Here is a 20,235-nt window from a genome sequence, read left to right as displayed (position 1 = left end):
CATCTGGATATTACCCTGAATCCCACATCTTTAAAAGTCAGAAAGAAAATACAATTTTTACCAATTGTATGAAATATCAAGTTGAATACTACTTTTTAATGTTACAGTTATTTCTTTTTAAGTTCTGACCAATTGCAGAATAGACAAGGGAAACTGTTCTAATGCAGGCAAGCCTCTGAGGAAATCCAGGCTACATTTGGAATTGTATTCTCAGGAAGGTTCAAAAGGAGCTTGACATCATCTTCATTACACATTCAGGGGCACACACAGACAGTTTCAAAACTGAAAGATAACTCTCGCCATAAAAAGTCTCACTGACACAAATATAATCAAGTCAAGATGGCTCCAGATGTTCAGTTCTTCATTGAAGGGATCAATAAAATAGCTCAAATTACAAGATTCCATTAAAAATTAACTCCACTCAATTTTACCATACGCATTACAGAAAACAAATTCTACTAACCACAGCCACCTGCTTGCTGAAGAGGGAAACTACCTCTGGAATTAACATTTGTTATTGTCTGTGCTACCAGATTCCACTGTGAGATTGATCTTGGGTTGCATCATTCAATAATGCTGCTAATAAGAACAATTTTTACCATAATTACTGTATTTTAGAAAGCATAAAGAAGTTGAATGGTTCTTTAATGATTTGTGGTGACTTTCACCATAAAGATGACAAGGTATTAAGTTTGCCAGATGCCAGATCATGCAATGGATCATTAACAAGAGGGTGTTTTCTGAATACTTCCCAAATAAATACCAGCTGGTTTGTTCTCAGCAGGCAGATACAGTCACCAGCATCTCGTATCTGATTCACTACCCCGATGTCAAACACATCACGTATTAAAATCTCCAATGTTCTTTGTTTCAAAAGCAGTACACTATGTACACTGGCATGTGAAGATCCAAAATGATACAATCACAATTTTCAGACTTAAAAAATACTAATAGTGTAGTATCATTTTTTGAACTTATTTAGATGAAGAAAAAGAAAATGTGTTACACAACTATTCCAGACATACCCCAGTGGTGATCTCCTTATAAGATAAGAAATAGCACATTTCCTATCTGTCAAGAGAACTCTGAAGATGATCAAGATGGTTGAAGAGTTTCATTTCAATAGATGACTAACTTTGGGTCACTCCAAAGTGATTTGAACCATCGTGTTTACACATCCCAAACAGAGACTAAAACCAATGCACTTGGCTATCTGGAGTTTTCTGTATATTTTAGGCAGGACAGTATTGATGCTTCCTGACAATCTGCTGCTGCCCATCTTACAGAGAGGCACCTGACCTTGCACACCCCCAGTGAAGGGACAGTGCTGACAGTTCTCAGTGTTGCCTTGTTGCACCAGTGAAAACACGTGCAAGTCACACTTGTATCACTTTCCAGCCCCTTTCCACGGGAGGAGCAGAATGGGGGCAAAAAACCCCACAACAAAACACACTGAAGGAGAAAAAACCCCACACTATTCTCAGCACTCAGCTGTCTCTTATAATCTCCTTTGGGGAGCAAGCTGTCTCTAACAGACTCAGTCTCTTTTTCCTGCCTCTTTCTCACCGTAATTGTGGAGCTGGGATCAGCAAAGATACATCTATTTGTTCCTCTCTGTCACTAGAATGAAAATGTCTCCTGCTATTCAGTCAGGTTGGAGTACCCTCCGCTGGACAAGACCTCATTTCTCTGGAATAAAGCACAAGTCATGACAGGAATACAAGAAAAAAAAAAATATACATGAAAGAAAAAGGGTACAAATCTAAATTTTGTTTCCCTTTTGCAAGTGACCTGTTTATAAAAGAAAAAAACTCTGTCATAGTTAAGGAAGTAGAAATTCCTCAAATGAAGCACAACATTAAAGAGCAACTTCTTCTCCCTATCATCAAAAAGCAGTAGTTACTTCCAAGAAGAGTTGATAATGACCATCCACAGCTTTATACAAGAGAAAAGGGATGAATATCACATATGCAATAGCTGCTGGTTATCAGTGAATAATTTAGAACTCATTTAACTAGGTATGTGCCTGCCAATACATCAATTGCTGGAGCTGTTCATTCCAGAGCTAAACTACTCTATAAGTAGCAATTTCAAAACATTTTTTTACAGAATGCTTAACAATTAATCAAAGTGTATCCGGTGCTTTTCAGATGAACCATCCTTTCCTTTCACATCACAGATTTAATAAAAGGTTTATTCTTAAACTGACTGGTGATAATTCTTTGTCTTCATAAAAATATAAATGCACTTTCCTGCAGCATGTACATTTTATGCCATTCAGTGAGTCAAGGTGCAAGCAAACATCTCTGCATATGATCTTATTCATATTTTCAACCTATGGCAGAATAAACCCAGGTCATTCCTGTATGAGCCGTTTTACTCAGGGATGATCAAAGAGCTGTAAGACAGCCTCACACAAATTTTGTCCTCATCTATTCACATTCATAGTGGGAACATTATTGAGTTTCTGATCCATTTGCATGCTCAACTAGCCTTGTATTTCTTATTTAATCTCAAACTTTGTTTACATTTCAGTCTGTTCCATTTAGGCCTAGAGAAAATGAAGAGCATTTCCTCTCTTTGCAATGGTCATTTATGTGCTAAACAACCTCAGTTCTTGGGAATTTGGAGCCTGAGAGGCATTCAAGAGATGACAAACCAAGTGAGACTTCACTTAGATCAGTTCTATATCAGCCAAGAAATTTATTTACAGAGCAGGAACATAATGTACTTCCCCCCCACCTCCAATAGCTGAGACTGCAGATGATTAATTTATGATATACCCAAGGCTTTGATATGTCAATACATTGAATGCCAGCCACATACTCTGTCTCAGGCTTTCCTGGATCTTTTCCATTACTTTCCAATGCAATTTACCAAAACAAACCCACAATCTTGTCAAAGAGGGTCACCACAACAAGACCAGTAAAGGCCAAACGTATGAACCTTCCCTGCCTCCCAAATCACAATTATTATGGTAGTTTCTAATAAGAAGGAAAGGCAGTTTTATAATAAGATTTTTCTTTTAGCTTTAAAACCAGTGAGGTTTTCTCCCTGCAAAATTAACAGCTCACTTTTGAAAGGTTTTGATTTCACTAAATAATTTCTCCAGGGAATCACTATTAAGTTACCAGCTCACTATCATGATCACCTGGGGTTCCATTATTGCCACATGCATTTGAATGGAAAAGACCAAAGGCTTCAATGTCTGGAGACACTCTGGCTTGATGAAACTTTAATTTCAGAATTCTCAAAGGCACACCAGCTGCACAATTCAGCTCCCCATTAAATAACATTAGCTTAGTGAAGAATTAGAAGATGCAGAAGGCTACAGGCAGGAAAGCAGAAGCAAGCAGGAGAACAACATATTTCAGCAGGAAGTCAATCTCTCTCCAGAGGTTGGGGTGTACAGCTGGGTACTCTGTTTACCAAAGCCAAGCCTCTTGGCTTCATAAAATCTGCTCTTGTGATCGGATTAAAAAATCTTTGCAAGAGCTACAGAGCAATAAAGCTCAATCAGAGATCATGAAACAACCCTCACCCAGCTCTGGCTACTGGGAGTTGGACTGTCCAGCCTAATCTCTTACTCAAACAAAGAGCCTCATATGCAGCCTGTCCCCCAGGTACCTAAAGTTGTTTTGCATTGCTGGATATATTGTAATCTTTGGGCTTCTTTCTAAAATGTTCAGATGAACACGATTGTGCTCCCAGTTCAAAGACAATGCATGTAAATTTAGAGACTCACAGGGGTTCCTGTTACATGATTTACCTGTAAATCGGGGGGGGGGTGGGGTTCCCTCCAAGGTGTTTCCAAACAGTTTTTAGATGGGGGCTGAAATGGGTACATGTCACATGGACTTTGTTATTGGTTTCTTTGTTCACTGCTGTGTCTAATTCACATCTTAGCAAACAGAGCAGTTTATATGAGTATGTTCATAGGAGAAATACACACATCAGGAGGTTGCAGGAGGTCCCTTCTACATTTATTCAATCTTTACCTGAAATAAGAAAACACAACTTAGAGGTCTTTAATACAGAGGGTCACAAAACTATTCAGTGGAGAAATTCAAGTGTTTGTTGTGTGGGAAGAGGTGTGAACCCATGGGAATCTTACTGAACTCCACAGAATAGAACAATTCAGTTTGGGAGGACTCAATTTGTATCTGACTTCTCTTTTTTTCACACTTTTGCCATAGAACCACCTAAACAAAATCAATAATCATTAATGTTTAGAGCATCAATTATCTGCCACCTGTTAGAGAACCAGTTGCCAAGTGTCTATTGAATAAATAGTATTGTAATTTGAAAGCATTACTACCAACATCGTGTATTTTAGGACAACCACCAAACAACTTCTGCCATAAAGCAAAACCTTGACAAACCTAACATTTCTGTGGTGAGAAGCTTCAACATCATGTCTTTTCATTCAGGTTTTCTTTTAAGCCTCAGCCATAATATTATCAAGTCCAGATTTTCATTAGATCCGCTTTAGAACAAGTCCCAGCTCTATCCTTACAGATAGAGCTGATCAAACTTCTGAAAAGGACAAATGACATGACATGAACTTCCCACTACTGTACAGCAAACCAAGGCATGGGCTGAAGAGAACAGAGAAGCAAAGGTATTTCTCATTCTTGTACACTGTTAGGAGCTCCTTGTTAGGACCTATTTTAGCTACACGAGTATTTTAGCTCCAAGGATTAGAAAAAGTCCATCCCATATAAGTCAGTACAGAGGATGATTAGAGTGATTTTGGAGTGTACAAGGAAGGGACAATATGCCCCTCTGCATTTCACCACCAATTACACAGAGGATTGCAGGGAATGGGGATTAACATTCCTGTCAGACACAAGATGTGTGCAGCTGCCTCTTGTTATTTGGTGAAGGTCATGAGTAAGGCCAAACCTCTGCCTGCATTCTAGCTAAGTAATTCAGCAGCCCCTTCTCCAAATGTGATTTGATAATGAGTTATTAGGAAATATGAGCCTGGGGTAAGAAATAGGCCAATGTTTAGGAGACAAGTATGTGCAACAATCCATACTGTTACTGCAAATTAGTAACATGATTTCTCTAAGCATAAGTAAAAGATATCCCTAACAGAAATAACCTGAAGTGGCATTTTGACAGTCTACAGTGTGTTTAAAAACACTGGAAAGTGCTCTAAGTAGTAGTTTCCTAATTCTATTAAATCCCTCCAACCACGTGCACATTCTGCACTTGAGAGTAACTTATCTATTGTTTTGTTGCCAACAATATGAATACTGTCATCCAATAAAAGCCTTTTGGTTTCATAAAAGTAACATAAGCATTTATAAAGAAGAAACGTTTTGTTCCAGAAATGTAATTCTAGTGTTTGAGGTCAGTTGTTGAATTAGAAGAATGGAGAAATTCATACTTAGTTTTGTATTTTTCCAAAGCATGTTCCTCAAATGTAAACAAGAAGTTAACAACAAGCCCAGCATGAGATACTATGAAAAGTTTACAACATGGGGAAGAAAGGCTTGAAGGAAGGAGAAATTCTGACTAGTAGGGACACAGGATTTTAAAATATAAGGACTCCATAAAGGTAAAACTTGACTGGCAGTGACCACCCTAGGACATTCATCTAACACTAATACTTGGGTTAGTTTGGCAGATGTCCGAGCTGACACCCAGAGTCCAGCTTTGGAGACCCACCCCAAAATGCCCTGGAAAGAGCCCTTGGACTGCCTCAATATCAGCTACAGAGAACTCTGCCAGAGGAACATGTCAACTCAATTGACATGTTTCAGAAGTTTGTGAGCTCCACATCTAAACCAGGATCTGCACTTAAAACAAGGAATCTTCCCACGATTGAAAAGGTACAAAAAGCACCTCCAAGAACAAATAAGGGAGAACTAATTCATGGATAATCTCATTTTAATAACTAACAATTCTGGGAAACCAAGTCTGGAAACAAGCAGCAGTAACCAATCATTCCAGTAGCAAGCCTCAAAGGAAGGTCAAAACACTGGGACAGACTCCTGGAAACCAAGAGGTTTCTTCAGGAACTCATTTTTATCATTATCTTTGGCAGCAGTAACAGAGTAACAGTCTTGCTTGGTTTTGTCTCCTACATTTTGATAATGTAAGCACTTTACTGTTTTAGTGGCTAAGGATCAAGCAAGAACTTCTGCCCTAAATATTCTCTGAACACAGAATAGTCCATAGCCCTGAAGAGACTCCACGGTCCAACACTCGGGACCAACACTGAATCACACAAAGTTTTTCATATTCACCATTGCCAAGAACAAGAAAAGGAAGATAAATCCTGATTCTCTTTTTCTCAAATAGAAGTGGATACCTATAAAGCCATTCCAACAGAAGTGGATCATTTTACAGGATGCCAGGTCTCTGGAGAGATTACTGTGCACATTCTTCACTGTTTCAAAGCCTGCCTTTGTCACAAAACTCACAGCCTTGAGTGGAAGAATGAAATGCACTGCCACAAGTATCCACACCAGCTTCTCTTAAGCTATGAGACATCCATGGCTGCTTTCACTGGAGTTCCAAGAATTCATAATTTGCCTTTTTACTTTTTTATTTCTCTTTTCTATTCATGGCTAGTAGATTTTATACTGCTCTTTCAAAAAAAATTATAATTATAGAATCTAAGCAGTTAAAAGAAAATATAATTTAAAAAATTAGCCCCACCATATAAAAGGAAACACCAAAATATTTTGTCTTCCCTATTAACTCCATTAAAAACATTCTACTCTTTATCCTGCAAAAGAAAGCATACCTCTACATTTTGAGCTAAGCATAAAGGTAACTTTAGAGGCCAACTGAAATATGAGACACACACACACACATATATATATATATAAACACACTAGTTTTCAAGCAAACACTTTGAAGAGACTGACAGACACAAACATTAGTAAAAAGCCTAGACAACTACTAATTAAGAAGCTTTACAGTTAAACATATCTCAGGTACATTTCTGAACTACACTAATATTTCAGTTATTTGACCTTCCTTGACATCACACACATTCTCTCCTCAGTGTATGCCTTAAAATGATCATTTAAAACTAAAGCAGATAAGACACATGAAAGACACTTAATAATAACTGTCAAAGGTTACAGGCAGGATTTCAGCTCATTATATTAAAACTCCATCAGTTCTCAGTTTCATGAATTTTTATTCTGTGGTGTGGCTCTAAGTCCCACCATTTTGATTTTTTTTTTGATAAAGCACCAGATTTAAAACCCAAAGGTATAGGCTGAGGTTTACAGGGCAGGACCTGGGACAGCCTTTTAAACCTGGAGAAGCAAGAAACTTGATTATTTTCGTGAGTTTTTCATTCTAACCTAAAGCAATAAATTAGTAATTAGCATTAATTACCATGTCACTTGGAGGATGAAGACAGCTCAAAGAAAAAGTACAGAAAAATCAAAGCAGAAAGTATGAATTTTAGATATATATATATCTCAGGAAGTTCTCAGATGGATTTGGCATTTGCAATGTTGAAGAGAGAAGGAGACATTAATTTGTCAGGGTGTATGGGGGTTTTTTCCTGAATTTGTCATCTCAACAAGTTCCACACTCCCACCTATTTGCCTGTACTGACTGTTTCCAGCCTTCCTCTTGGAGGCCTTCAGCTCCCTGGATCAGAGAACTTTCTCCTTGTAGGTCTGTAAGGCAGCTCTCAAAAGGGTTCCTGATTTGCAGCTCGATTACTCAGTAAAACAATAATTCAGTTTATAGGAATGTGGCTTGCCAAACCTATGATATATGTTAAAAAATGAAAATACATGGAGAAATTCAAATATTTGTAAAGCTTTACCATTGTGTGGGAATGAGAGGAGTTTAGACCAAACTGAAAACACAGTTGTTTGAAAACACAGAACAGTTGTTTGAAAACTGAAAATCTTAATTTTGCAAAGCCCATATGCACAAACCTTAAAGTGGCAGCTGCTAAAAGAAAGTCATCTAAGAGTAGCTTCCACTAGAGCAGACTTGAGGACAGATACTTTATCTAACAGTTTGGTAATATTAAAAAAAACCCAATTATAATACACAATCAAGTCAGAAAACCATAAAGACCTAGAGTAGCACACAATTCTTGTACTATCAAGTTTCTAGTGACCTGCTTGAGATTTTTTAACCAGTATCTCATGCAGTTGAACTCCAGCCTACTGTTAAATGGGACACACTGGAGTAACAGTGCTGAGTCTACAGAAGGAGGATCCAGAAGTTCATTGAATGTAATTTACATTCTGCTGAATTTAGTGTCTGCCATGCCTACTATACAGCTTGAAATCATGTGTTTATCAGACAGTTGGGTAAAATCTTGGAATTCTGGGAGATACAGAAATTTCAAAGCCATTTGGAAGAACCTCATAATAGTTTCTTGCCATGCTTCAAGACAGGGGAGTTTATAACACAATGACTATATGGTCACTATGAAACCATTTTAAAATTCTGATTCCTGAAGCTAATACAAAAACTTCAAGAACTGACTGTTTAGGACTGTGGGAGTATCAAAACACATAAGTTTTGGATGACAGTCTATCCAGAACCCTTACACATAAGATTTAGAGAGGTCTGCAGGAGAAAAGCTAAAAATGTTTTCAGTGTTAACAGTTTTTCCAATCACAGAATCACAGAATGGTTCGGATTGGAAGGGACCTTAAAGATCATCTGGTTCCTACCCTGCTGTTATGGGCTCCAAGCCCCATCCAACCTGGTCTTGGACACTTCCAGGGATGGGGCAGCCCCAGCTCCTCTGGGCAACCTGTGCCAGGGCCTCGCTGCCCTCACAAGAAAGAATTTTTCCCAATATCTCATCTAACCCTACTCTCTGTTTGAAGCCAGTCCCCCTTGTCCTGCTACCACATGCCTTTGTAAAATGTTTCTCTCCATCTTTCTCACAGGCTCCCCTCTTCCCCAGCAGTTCTTAAAAATCTTCCATGAGAAGATAAAGATCTCTTGAAATCATTAAGGACGAATTTGGGAGTTGTTGCAATACTGAACAGTGTATTGTTTAAGGTCCTCAGCTTGAGCTGAACAGCACACAAACACTGAAGAATGCAGCAGATTTACAAAAACTGGCGAAACAAATTAGAAGAACAATGAACTGGTCTGATCCTGGCCTTGATCATGGCACAGTTATTTTACATTTTTATTTAAACTTCTCATATTTCAGAATTTTCCGTAAAGAAAAGCCGACAACACAAAAAAGCGCACTGAACTTACCATATTCACAGCATTGATTTGTGAGAATGATGTAAAGCTCAGCCTGTGAAAACAACCAGCTTTCCTCTTGTTTATAGCAAGGCAGGACTTAGCTTGCACTCCCCAGATCATTACTTTCCTAACAGGCAGAATACCAAACTGCAGCATTTACAAGCAGACTGTACTCCAGGAAGAACATTTTCTCCAAAAAATAGGCAGATATTAAAGGAGACACACATACTCATATCCTCAGGTTTGCTGCAAGCCCAATTGCCAGGAAACAGAGTAAACCAAAGGAAAACAAAATACATGAAAGATTTATCACCTTTAGACATATCCATGCCCCATTTTCTCATGTTCCCCCAGTTTTGGGGACATGCCTTGCTTCTCAAGTGGAATTCCATTTATTTTCTTTAAAATAGCTCCTCTCTCTACCTATTCTCTCACCATTTTTCACCTTTTTTTTTTTTTCAGAAAAATAAAAAATCCCACCACAAGCACAAACAAACAAACCAACCAACCCACACAACACATCCCTGAGCATACACAGGCACTGCAGGAAAAAGTTTCCCAACCACAACTCTGCCGGCTGAACTTCGAACCTGCAGCTCCCTGGAGTCCTGCTGAGTCTAGCTCAGTAAGATAAATAACTACCTGCTATCCCTCTGCTAGCACTGAGAAATGTGAATTTGAAAATAAGACTAATGTTCAGAATTCTGGCCAAACAAGGCAAAAACTTCAACAAGTTACTTTCCCTTGCTCTTAGGGTGACTTCCAGTAAGTCCAGTCATTTTTTAAAAACACCTGAAAGTCTCACGGCTTGCGGTTCACCAGAAGAGAAACTGAGATTAGAATCACTTAAAAGGAACCAGGCTAAGCCCCAGAAAATCTTTATGCTTCAACAGATATTTGCCCAAAGGCTACAACCAAAGTACCAAGTTAATAACTCAAGTGATAACCTCACAGGCACACAGTTTCTGTCAGCACGTGGTCCCACACCCACTACTCCAACCCCATTCCTGAAACTCCCTCATGGATTTTTTCTTTCGTGCTTTTTTTCCTTTGCCTAAGAGCATGTCCACGGCCTGGTTACACCAGAGATCTCAGACTATATTTTGCTACACACTTTAAGTCAGAAAACATACTTTTGTCCTGTATGTGAAATCTAAGGCCGTACAGAAACCCCAAAGTCTCAAATACTCTGGTCAGGCAGTTCCCTGCCAGAGCAGCTGCTGCCCTGATGCTTTTCAGTTTCACTTGGGAATAAGCAGAAAAAGAAGCATCTAGAAATGTCCACTATGTTTTTCATGCTTGTCTGGGGAGGTTTCTTCTCTGGTCAGAATGATTTCGAGCAAGGGTTAGTTATGCACAAGCTTTCTAAGAGCCTATAAAGGATGCACAACAGGATGCTGCAAATGCAGTTGCTCTGATCAACTTCCTGCGTGCCTGCAAAAATATTCAGATATTTTTTTTTCTTGAGAGTAGCCTTCTAACTTTTTCCTTATTCCCTTTCTAATTGAAAAAAAAAAAAAAGACAAAACAAAAAAGCAAATAAAATCACAAAAAAAGGCAAACCCTTGAGTGTTCTGCAATCCCAACTCGTCAACTAAACCACACATAGCCACGAATTGCAGACCTAAAATCAGTGGCAAAGCTTCCAATAACTTCAAAGCAGCCCAGATTTCTCCAAAAGGAATGCAATAGAAGGATGCCACCTAAGATTCTCAAGGTTAGATAGCAAATACGAATGCGGGGGAAGGTTCTTTTCCCAGCAGCTCTCTGCAGCTTTCCTTTGGAAGCATAGCTCCAACCTCTGTTCACCCACCCCAGCAGCCCCAGGCACTGCCCTGCTGTCAGCCAGGCACGGAATTCACTTCAACCCTGGGAGCAACTTCACCCAACTGGACTGGTCAATACGAGTTATTGACAGCTGAACACACAGCCCAGATGCCATTGGCTTTTTAGGCTGGTGAATTTTCAGTATTTAAGAATAAACATTAATAAAGGTTTTCAGAGCCCTGCTTCACTGCTGGAAACAGAGTAAAACTTTTCGAGGGATAAATTAATCTGGTTTATAAGTATTCACAGCAACAAAAAGTTACTGACAAATTGAATATACCAAAGGTGTCTTCCAGGTACCATATCCACTATGGATGTATTTTTACATGCCATACACACATAATTATGCTACAAACCATAATGGCACTACAGAGGGAGTTCGGTAGAAATCCCAAAGAAAGTCATGATTCAAAACTGCCTCAATACAAGACTTGCTCCAGCAGAGATCACAGTAACATGTGTGCAAAGGAAAAGTTCAGAAAAGAGCAGAGAGAATAAAATCTGTATGTGCATTAAAAGTCTATAACATTAGATAGGCTAAATGACAGGTCCAAACTCTGAGTTTGGATTAACAGCAAAGCAAACCCCATGCAATATGTTACAAAAAACCCCCAACCAATGTAAAATTCACGTTTCTGCCTTTTTGCCAGATGATAAAAGTGACTCCCCACATGGAAATTAGATTCTTCAAAGTAACCATACTGAATCATCTAATTTGTCTGAGTACTCCTAATGCAGTTGCACACTGCAGTGAGAATTTGAATTTTAGATTAAGCTAATGAAGGGCAAGGTATTTCTTCACACACACAGGTAGAAAGTCTATTAAATAGCTTGATACCACACAGTTTATAAAGACAGACCCAGTGCAATCTCATGTAGCCATCAAAAGGATGGTGTATCTTCTACAAATATTGGTTTTATTTAAATATTTAAATTACATGCCTTTTTTAATGCCCCATGTGTAACAGTGTCTCAGTAGCTAATGCAGGAAACCAACCTGCTCTAGGACAATTACAGTCTCTGCTTTGAGTCACTGCCATTCAGATTTTCACCACATTACCATCATTCTAATTTTAAAGCTCTGTTTAATTAGTTTTGTTGATTATGCAGGGTGGGCCTTCCAACTGTGCTGTCTAAAGTTTGAATGCATAATGTTTATAAAGAAGCAAAGTGATCTTGAAATCCCTTAATGGTCTTTATAGATCTTATTAGTCTTAAACTATTTATTGCATATTTACCAACCCTAAGCAGCTCAGGTGTGACTGAAATCATTCTACCTGTACCATGTGTTCCATTTTAAAAAGTAACAATAGAAGAGTAGAAGTCAAGTCTAGGGAAATACTTTTAAATTCTTGTCCTACTGTGCTGTTTAAGAACTGCATAGGATAAGTTAGCAAGTCACCTGATTTTCCCAGCAACCAAATACGGAACAGTTTCCTGGCACTGCTTGGTGGGAAAAGATGCTTAAGAATGTGTAACACACCTGAAGAGCCCAAATCCCCTAATACAGGGTTTCAAATCTACTACAGGTAAACTTTAGTCAGAGAAAATTAAAGTTATATTTGCTTGCACTATAAGAGAAGTTGTCACTTTGTCAAACAATTTCTCACTAAACTTGACTGCAAGCACAAAGCATTACCATAATTTATTAGAACAATTAGAATGCATCCTTGTTGTCTTCTAATTCAATTATTTCTTACACTGGTAATTACATCAGACAAGAAAAGAATAACAACTCCAGAATTCTAAAATCATCTGTAGAGTACATGAGGAGAGAATGATCAATAATGCTAATCTACCAGAACACAAACTCCCAGAAAGAGATATTTTATCATGAGTGATTCTTTAAATCACCAGCATTGTTTCTCAAAGTCCCTGTTACCCTTACTTGTAGTTTTAAAAGCACAAACACAAGGGAATAGACACTGAAATAATTCAAAAAGGTTGAATGATAACTGTACTTTGAGGGTTTGTAGGTGAAGGGCACATCATCTTCTCTCCCTGACCACAAACCCAGAAGTGAGAACTGTCTTTTTATGATCTTTATAAAGACAAAGGGAAGAAGAAACTGGTGTAGAACCCCCTTCCTCCCCCATACTTCTAACACTAGAGATGCTCCAAAACACCTGATTACTTCTGATATCTAAAAAGAGTTAACAGTGTATCTTTAAAATTATTCTCTCAGTGGGAATTCCATCAACCATAACAGAAAACTGTCCACTCAGACAGTCTTTTCTTTACTATTGCCAAACTCCTCTCAACTTAGTTAGCACTTCACATTGACTGTGCCAATCAAAGTTGTCCTGAACTTGAAGAATCTTTAAATACTTTACAGCTAGAAAAAAACAGCATGAAAGAAAGCAGGGGAAGGTGGAAAAACCAAGAGTGAAAACCAGCAAATATATAAGAACAAACATGAATAAAAGGTCCAACAAATATGAGGCCCAACAGCAGAGCACAAAAATATACTATCAGATTTCTCCACATTAGTGGAAGTCACCCCAGAGTTGAAGGACATCTCACGGAGCAAAAAGGTAGAGTAGTGTCAACTTCCATTACATTCGTTTTTCTACCAACATTGTCTCTGGATATTACTGAAATCTAGAACCTTTAAAAAGCCTTCAGCCCAGTAAATAACGTAACAGCCAGGGAGAAATCATTCACGAGAAGAACCTGTTCATTTATGCCTTTTATACTTTGGAGTGAAAAATAATGCAAGCAAGCGACAAATCATATAATCATACAAACATTTAGGTTGGAAAAGACCTTTAGGGTCATCAAAGGGTCATCAAGTCCAACTGTTAAGCTCACAGTGCAGCACAAAAATCTCAAGTTTCCCTTTCTCACAATACAATATCAAATTTGGATATCCTTGCAGTGGGAAGGAGGGACAATATATAACTGCCATGGTTTAACCCCAGCCAGCAACTCAGCCCCACACAGCCACTCACTCCCTCTTTCCCTCATGGGATGGGAGAAAGAATGGGAAGAGTGGAAGTGTGAAAACTCCTGTGTTGAGATAAAAGCAGTTTAATGGGTAAAGGACCTGACTGCTCAGCAATAACTAAAACATCCCTGAATTGTCAACACTGAGTCCAGCACAAATCCAAAGCAGCTCCTGACCAGTTACTGTAAAGAGAATTAACCCTTCCCCAGCCAAAACCAGCACAGCAAGATACAGCCCTACATGAGCATGGACTTAGGGCTGGGGTTAACCACTAGATCCACACAACTTTAGACTCAGAGTTTGAGATGCTCTCTTCCCTCCAGGGCCACAGGGTCTGATCAGTAATCATGAAAGTAAAAAGGCAAGATCTGATCTATCCTTAAGTCTCAAAAGCTGAAAATAGTTACTTCTGTGGCAGAGAAACTAAGGAAATCTCAGATCAGAAAGTGGTCTCTAATACAGTGTGTTACCTTAAAAGTAAAAACATAATTTTATATTATCCTAAATGAATATTCTCAGCAGCCCTCATTACAATTTCAGCAAAGACCTGGATAAAAATATGCAGCAGGTTTTTTTTTTTCAGTGCTCACTCTGGAACAACTGGAGCTGTTAAATTCAAGTAGAAAATTCAGGCTTTCAAGGATACCTCAGACAAGCAAAAACCTGACTTATCTATTGATAGCTCAGCCAGCTTCCCTAAATGGACTGCAAATAATTTTCTGAAAGCTTTGCAAAAGTCGAGGTATTTTTCAATGCAGTAAAAAGACAACAATCTTGAATTTCTTTCCATCAGACGTTTCCACATCAGTGAAGCTGTGCAGCAGTAGGCAAATAGGAGATGATACAGCACAGGTGATTGCACATATCTTCAGAAAAGAAGATACTGAGAATATTTTTCTAAGATTTATCCCAAAACCCGAAGTCCTTTTATCTTCTTAGGAGTTTAGAGTTTGTTTGGGGTGTTTTTATGAGTTTTTTGAGGGGATTAGGGGAACAGGGCTAAAAAGGAGAAAGGAGAATTATATGTCTTTCAGAATGCAACCCCCCAAAAATATCCCAGCTAATTACATCCTTTGCATTTAGCAGAGACATAGAATTAAAGACATAAACAAGCTACAAAAGGTTACTTACCATTTAGAGAATAGACCTAAATCTAATCCTAAATAGACACTTCCCAGCCTAGTAGCAGGAAGGTACCCTACAGTGAGCCAACATGGTTAACTGCTGATGAAGACTTCAAGTTTTATGAATCCAATGGATTTGTAAGCGAAGTAAAATACATTATTATACTCAGGAATTTGCATCTGAAAAAAATAGTATTTACAATGGTTTAGTCCACTGTAGGAAAGATCTAGGCCTTATACCAATCAATTTGCTGTATAAGAACCAAGCCAAAAAGAACATGAATTAACTGAAGGTATAGAATTACACATTAATGAGACAAAACCACAAACATATAAAAAGGAAGGAAAGAAATATATGAAGCCAAACAAAAAACTAACTCAGTAGCCCACACACAAAGGCAGCATTGCAGCCAGAGCCAAGTAGCACCATGATTATTTTGAGGCCATGTGTTGTTCTTGTCTCCACCATCTAACCAAAGAAGTACAGGAATTTCCAGCTTAAGAACAAGTTGCAGTAAAATTAAAATCACTTGATAAAGAAACTTTTTTTTTAAATTACTTAATAAATTTGGAATTCTTGCCACATCACCTATTTCTGTCACTAGATTGAGATTTGTGATGCCTGAGTGCTTTGCTCTGTCGCAAACTTCAAGACTAGTTTTTCACACATCACTTGAACTTCTGTGGCCACATGAAAATGTGTAGTCAAAGAGAAGACTGGGTCCATTTACCCCACAGTACAAGAGAAGCTTGAGAATCAATTTTCCTTTTAAGAAATACCTCACACAAGAGACAGATTTGTCATAACTAAAAAAAAAAAAAACCCACCCAACCAAAACCACATTAAAGAGGAGATTTTCCAGACTTATGTTAAGGGTCAAGGCAACAGGTCTGGTCTTGACAGTCTGTATAGATATAAAATTATTTAAAAGGACAGCCTCTGAAAACAGGATTTAGCTTTCAGGATCCTTCACAAATATATTTCCCCCCCAACCCAGCAGTACCAGTTTCCCACTGGTTCCCACACCTCCCAACACATGGAAGCTGCTGCAAGTCCACCCGCCCTTCCCTCCACACCAGCTAAAGCCACCACTCCTCCCCACAACAGGCTACAACAAGGAGTTTCCTGCATTGCAAACCAAAGATCAACACACAACAAACTACCAGAATATTTCACAAGTCTCTGTTGCCCCTGAGCAAGAGAGTGAAAGTGAGAACACTGAAAGCTTGTCCTAAAGCAGACATTCTGTAAAGGACTGAGCAGCAAGGGCACAGTCAGTAGAATGGGTCATTTGAAAACAAAAAGAATTTGGGTTGCTGGCAAAGCCATAGTAAAATACATCAAAATTGGTTTATACTAATTAAAATACAGAAGAAAAATTTTTAATTTACTCAAGATTCCTGGCTAGGTTTAGATCAAAATGACATCCTGTGGGTAGCAAGTCAGCGTGATCGGCTATTACACGCTTTCAGACTATTCAATGAACCCTTTTACTGCTGTTATTTGTAGTTTGAAAAAATAATTTACAAAAAAAGAAATATATGAAAGCATTATATTGAGCCAAAAAAAGCTTAAAGCCTGGCAATAACTCTGAAGCCCTTGCACATCCATCACACCTGTCATCCCAAAGATGAGTAAATGCAGAGATCATGTGGTAAGCAAAGATGAGATGGCAGAAGATGCCCATCCTGGGGGAGAGAGGCAAGGGGAACTGGATTAAACTACTTCATTTTTTTTCACAGAAATTGCTAACAAAGTGCTGCAGGTTAAAGTAACAGCTCCTTAGTAACTGCATTCTACACAAGACACTGCAAACAGTTCAAATTTCCTGATTTTTTTTAATATCAAAACTTTACTATTATCATAAATAACAGCAAAATTGCTAAAGCACCACCTTACCCTTCAACCTTGCTCCCTAGAGCCAAGAAGAGGTCAGGAAATGAACTCTCAGTTTTTCCTGACAGAAGTCTGAAGGGCCTTACTTAGGGACAAGCTCCAGCCCATTCCAAAACTGAAAGGAAACCAAAATCACTCTCAGAACAGCTGAAGCTCTTCAATAACAAGTGCAGAAGAAGAAAGTCTAAAACTGGAACCCAGTGGTTTTGCTGTTTGTAAAAAATCACTCCGCAATTTAATTTTTTAAAAAAAGTTTCTGTGTTTTTCAACCGTTCTGCTTGTTCAACACGCCTTCTGTACCTTCTGTGGGAATAGTGCTTGTGTTGTAATGCCAGACACTTCTAATTCTTGCCACCCTGGTTTTCCATTAATCTTCATCTTATGCATCAGCAACTGTAAACAAACTGAATTTTCACAGAAATCTGATAATCACATCTTGGAAGAGTTTTCATCTCTCGGAAGCTTAAACCAATATCCAGTTGGCTCTTCTGAAAAGGAAAAATAACCTGAACCTCTGCAAGACTTATACTGGTGTGGTTGGAAAGAAGAATGTTCATTTTGTATTAGTTATTTTGTTGACCTTAACAAAGTAATTGCACCAAGATCTGCAAAAATAAGAATTAGACACTAAATAGAAACAACACATGACATCTTTAGGTAAGATTAATCTACCTGAGCCTTAAAATATTTCATGCATGAATTCATAGCAAGAACTTTGGAAGCCTGTATATGCCAGTACCCCGAGATCACTAAGACACCTAGAACATTCCATCATATACAACATCACTAAATACACAAATGCCTCAGCCATATATTGGAATTTCTACACTCTAAAATGCAACGTGCTTAAATCAATTGAAAAAAAGTACATGCCTAATAATCCTCTTAAAACTGCCCCACTTGCCATGCATTCCTAAAACAAGCACAAAACCTGCAAAAAAGAGAAAGGCAGCTTTCAACATTTCCCATTCAAGTTGGCAAGAAGGAAACACGTTGTTTTTATTAAGATGAGACAAAAAAGTCTCACCCATTTGGCACAGAGCTATCTGCTGCTCTGAAACACTGACAGAAGCTCAGTGAAATCTTACACCACCTCTGCTGTCAAGACCTTCATCCACCCTCCCTGACTCTCCTGGTGGTTCCACCACTGTGGAATCTGACTTGAACAGCTCATAAAATCTTGTTCTGCATCACGGCCGGGGACTGCAAGGCCAACCCCACAGTTCTCATTTTCTGTTTCCCTGCTTTTATTGGCATCTCTCTGAGTCCAAAGGTTTCACAGGTAATTATTACATCACACTTTTCAAGCAGATATTTAAGCACCTACACAAGTAGGATTTGCACAAATAATTTTGCAGGTTATGGTTGGGATTCTTAATCCAGCCTGACAGTCACAGCTGAAGTCTCCTTGGAGATTAAAGTGGTTGCTCTCCCTATTTCTTGGAATACAACAGCAAAAAGTTTTGCTACTCCTTCAGCTCTTGATGATTCTGTCAAAGAGAGAAACTTGACCTTCAGAAACCTGGAGCAAATGCAAAATTATCCTAAGATATTTTCTTAACTTCCAATAAATTCCAATAACTTTTCATATATTCCACAATCTACATCAGGCATATGTGTATTACTGTAGGAATAAGGGTTGGCACAGTGAAGCTGAGCAAGAATAAAATAGCAGATATTTCACATCAGCTAGAAAAATTTCAAAAATCTTTCAAAAAAAAAAAAATCTTTTTCCCCTTTTCAGATAGCACTGAAAGTCCTAGAAGAGGAAGCTCTTAGATACAGTCTCAAAACTAATCAAATTAGACCAATGTTGGGCATTTCTAGTATTTATTAACCTTTATGCCCAAAGTCTTTTCTCTCAGCTACCCTCTTTTATCTTAAATGTTTTCCTTTATTTGATAAAGTCATGATACATTCTAAGCATTACCAGGCTTAGAAGTCTATCTTAAGAAAGAACACTGATAACTGATGTAAAAGCTCAGTTTTGGCCAGAGTTCCAAGTCACATAATCTGTATCTACATAGATAAGGTCTGCACAGCCCAACTACAACCAGTCACGTGAGAAACAAGGTACAATCACTGTCAGACTTCTGAGCACAGGGAGAACTTTACGAGGAAAATTCTCTCCTCACAACCCCACATTCTACGTATGATGGATAAAATGCAGCAGCACAGTTGGTTGTGCTTATCCCAAGGGTGATATCACGGCAAACTTCCCCTTTTCCAGCCCCACCAGCACGGTGGTGAACAACTCAAGAGTTTTCTAAGACAAAATACCTCGACTAGTGGTGCAGCATTAACTCGATCCCATCAAAAAAAGCCACAGAACAGATCCTTCTGGGTGACAGACATCAGCATTACAGGATGGTAATGCCTAAGGAGGAATAATTACGCCAACGTGAGAACTTTCAGAGGAGCAGCTGCATTCAGAAGAATCAAAGAAAGCATTTTCCTAATATAAATATGCTGCCACAAGAAAAGCAGAAGTAGTAAAAATGTGCATTTCAATACAGCGGAAGTAATGGCTCCTTTTAACAACATGCTTCAAGTTTCTCAAGGGACTTGTTTATTTGTAACACAAAGCACTCCACTTCGTGTTTCCATTATGTCATGTGTCATTTGTCTTTCTCAGAGAAATCTGTGTTGTCAATATCTATTTTATTGTTCAGTAAATTTTCATTACACATGCCATTATGCCTACATTCTGTTATTTCCCTGGTATACTTGCCACTTTTCATATTTTTCTAACAGTGATATCTATTTAAATTCAGAAGAAGGAAAAAAAAGAAAAAAGAATCCTGTAAGTGGCCACCGTGCCCAGGCAGCCTTTTCACCAACAATTAGCATTTCTCTTATTCAAGGATAAATAAATAATTTACAAAACAAATGATATCTAAATCAGACTTACCATTTAGCTTCTTTGGGAAAGGGTTCATAGGATTGTTTGTTTTGTTTTAAAGGATGATAAACTTTCTCAGCCCAGGGCCTGGCAATGGAAATCAGCCAAGCTCTTACCCTGGAATCTCTTACAAACCTTCACCCAAAGCACTGAAATCCATTTACCATATAGGATTTTAACATATCTGCAGCCACAGGCAGAGTCAAGAAGTTATTTCCATCCATTATAAAAATCAAACCTCCAAGACAGCAATCTCATGTGACACATAAACCCACTGCATTAAATTCCAAGGTGCATCTCTCTTAGGTCTTCAGAGTACCAGTGATCT

At 38.4% G+C, this 20,235-nt stretch overlaps 1 protein-coding gene and 1 long non-coding RNA gene across 4 annotated transcripts in view; one reads left to right on the top strand and one right to left on the bottom strand.

Annotated features, from left to right (window-relative positions):
• FHIT (fragile histidine triad diadenosine triphosphatase) overlaps positions 1–20,235 on the bottom strand; it is a 551,107-nt gene that overhangs the window by 456,197 nt on the left and 74,675 nt on the right. The window lies entirely within an intron of this gene.
• LOC116792453 lies at positions 18,208–19,697 on the top strand. Its single transcript, XR_004359131.1, has 2 exons — positions 18,208–18,287; positions 19,236–19,697. It is a non-coding gene; the product is annotated as an uncharacterized LOC116792453 (long non-coding RNA).

The sequence above is a fragment of the Chiroxiphia lanceolata genome, chromosome 11, assembly GCF_009829145.1.
Source record: "Chiroxiphia lanceolata isolate bChiLan1 chromosome 11, bChiLan1.pri, whole genome shotgun sequence".
In the NCBI taxonomy this organism is placed as follows: domain Eukaryota; kingdom Metazoa; phylum Chordata; class Aves; order Passeriformes; family Pipridae; genus Chiroxiphia; species Chiroxiphia lanceolata.
Note: the sequence above shows the minus strand (reverse complement) of the source record. Positions and strands in the feature narration are given on the sequence as shown.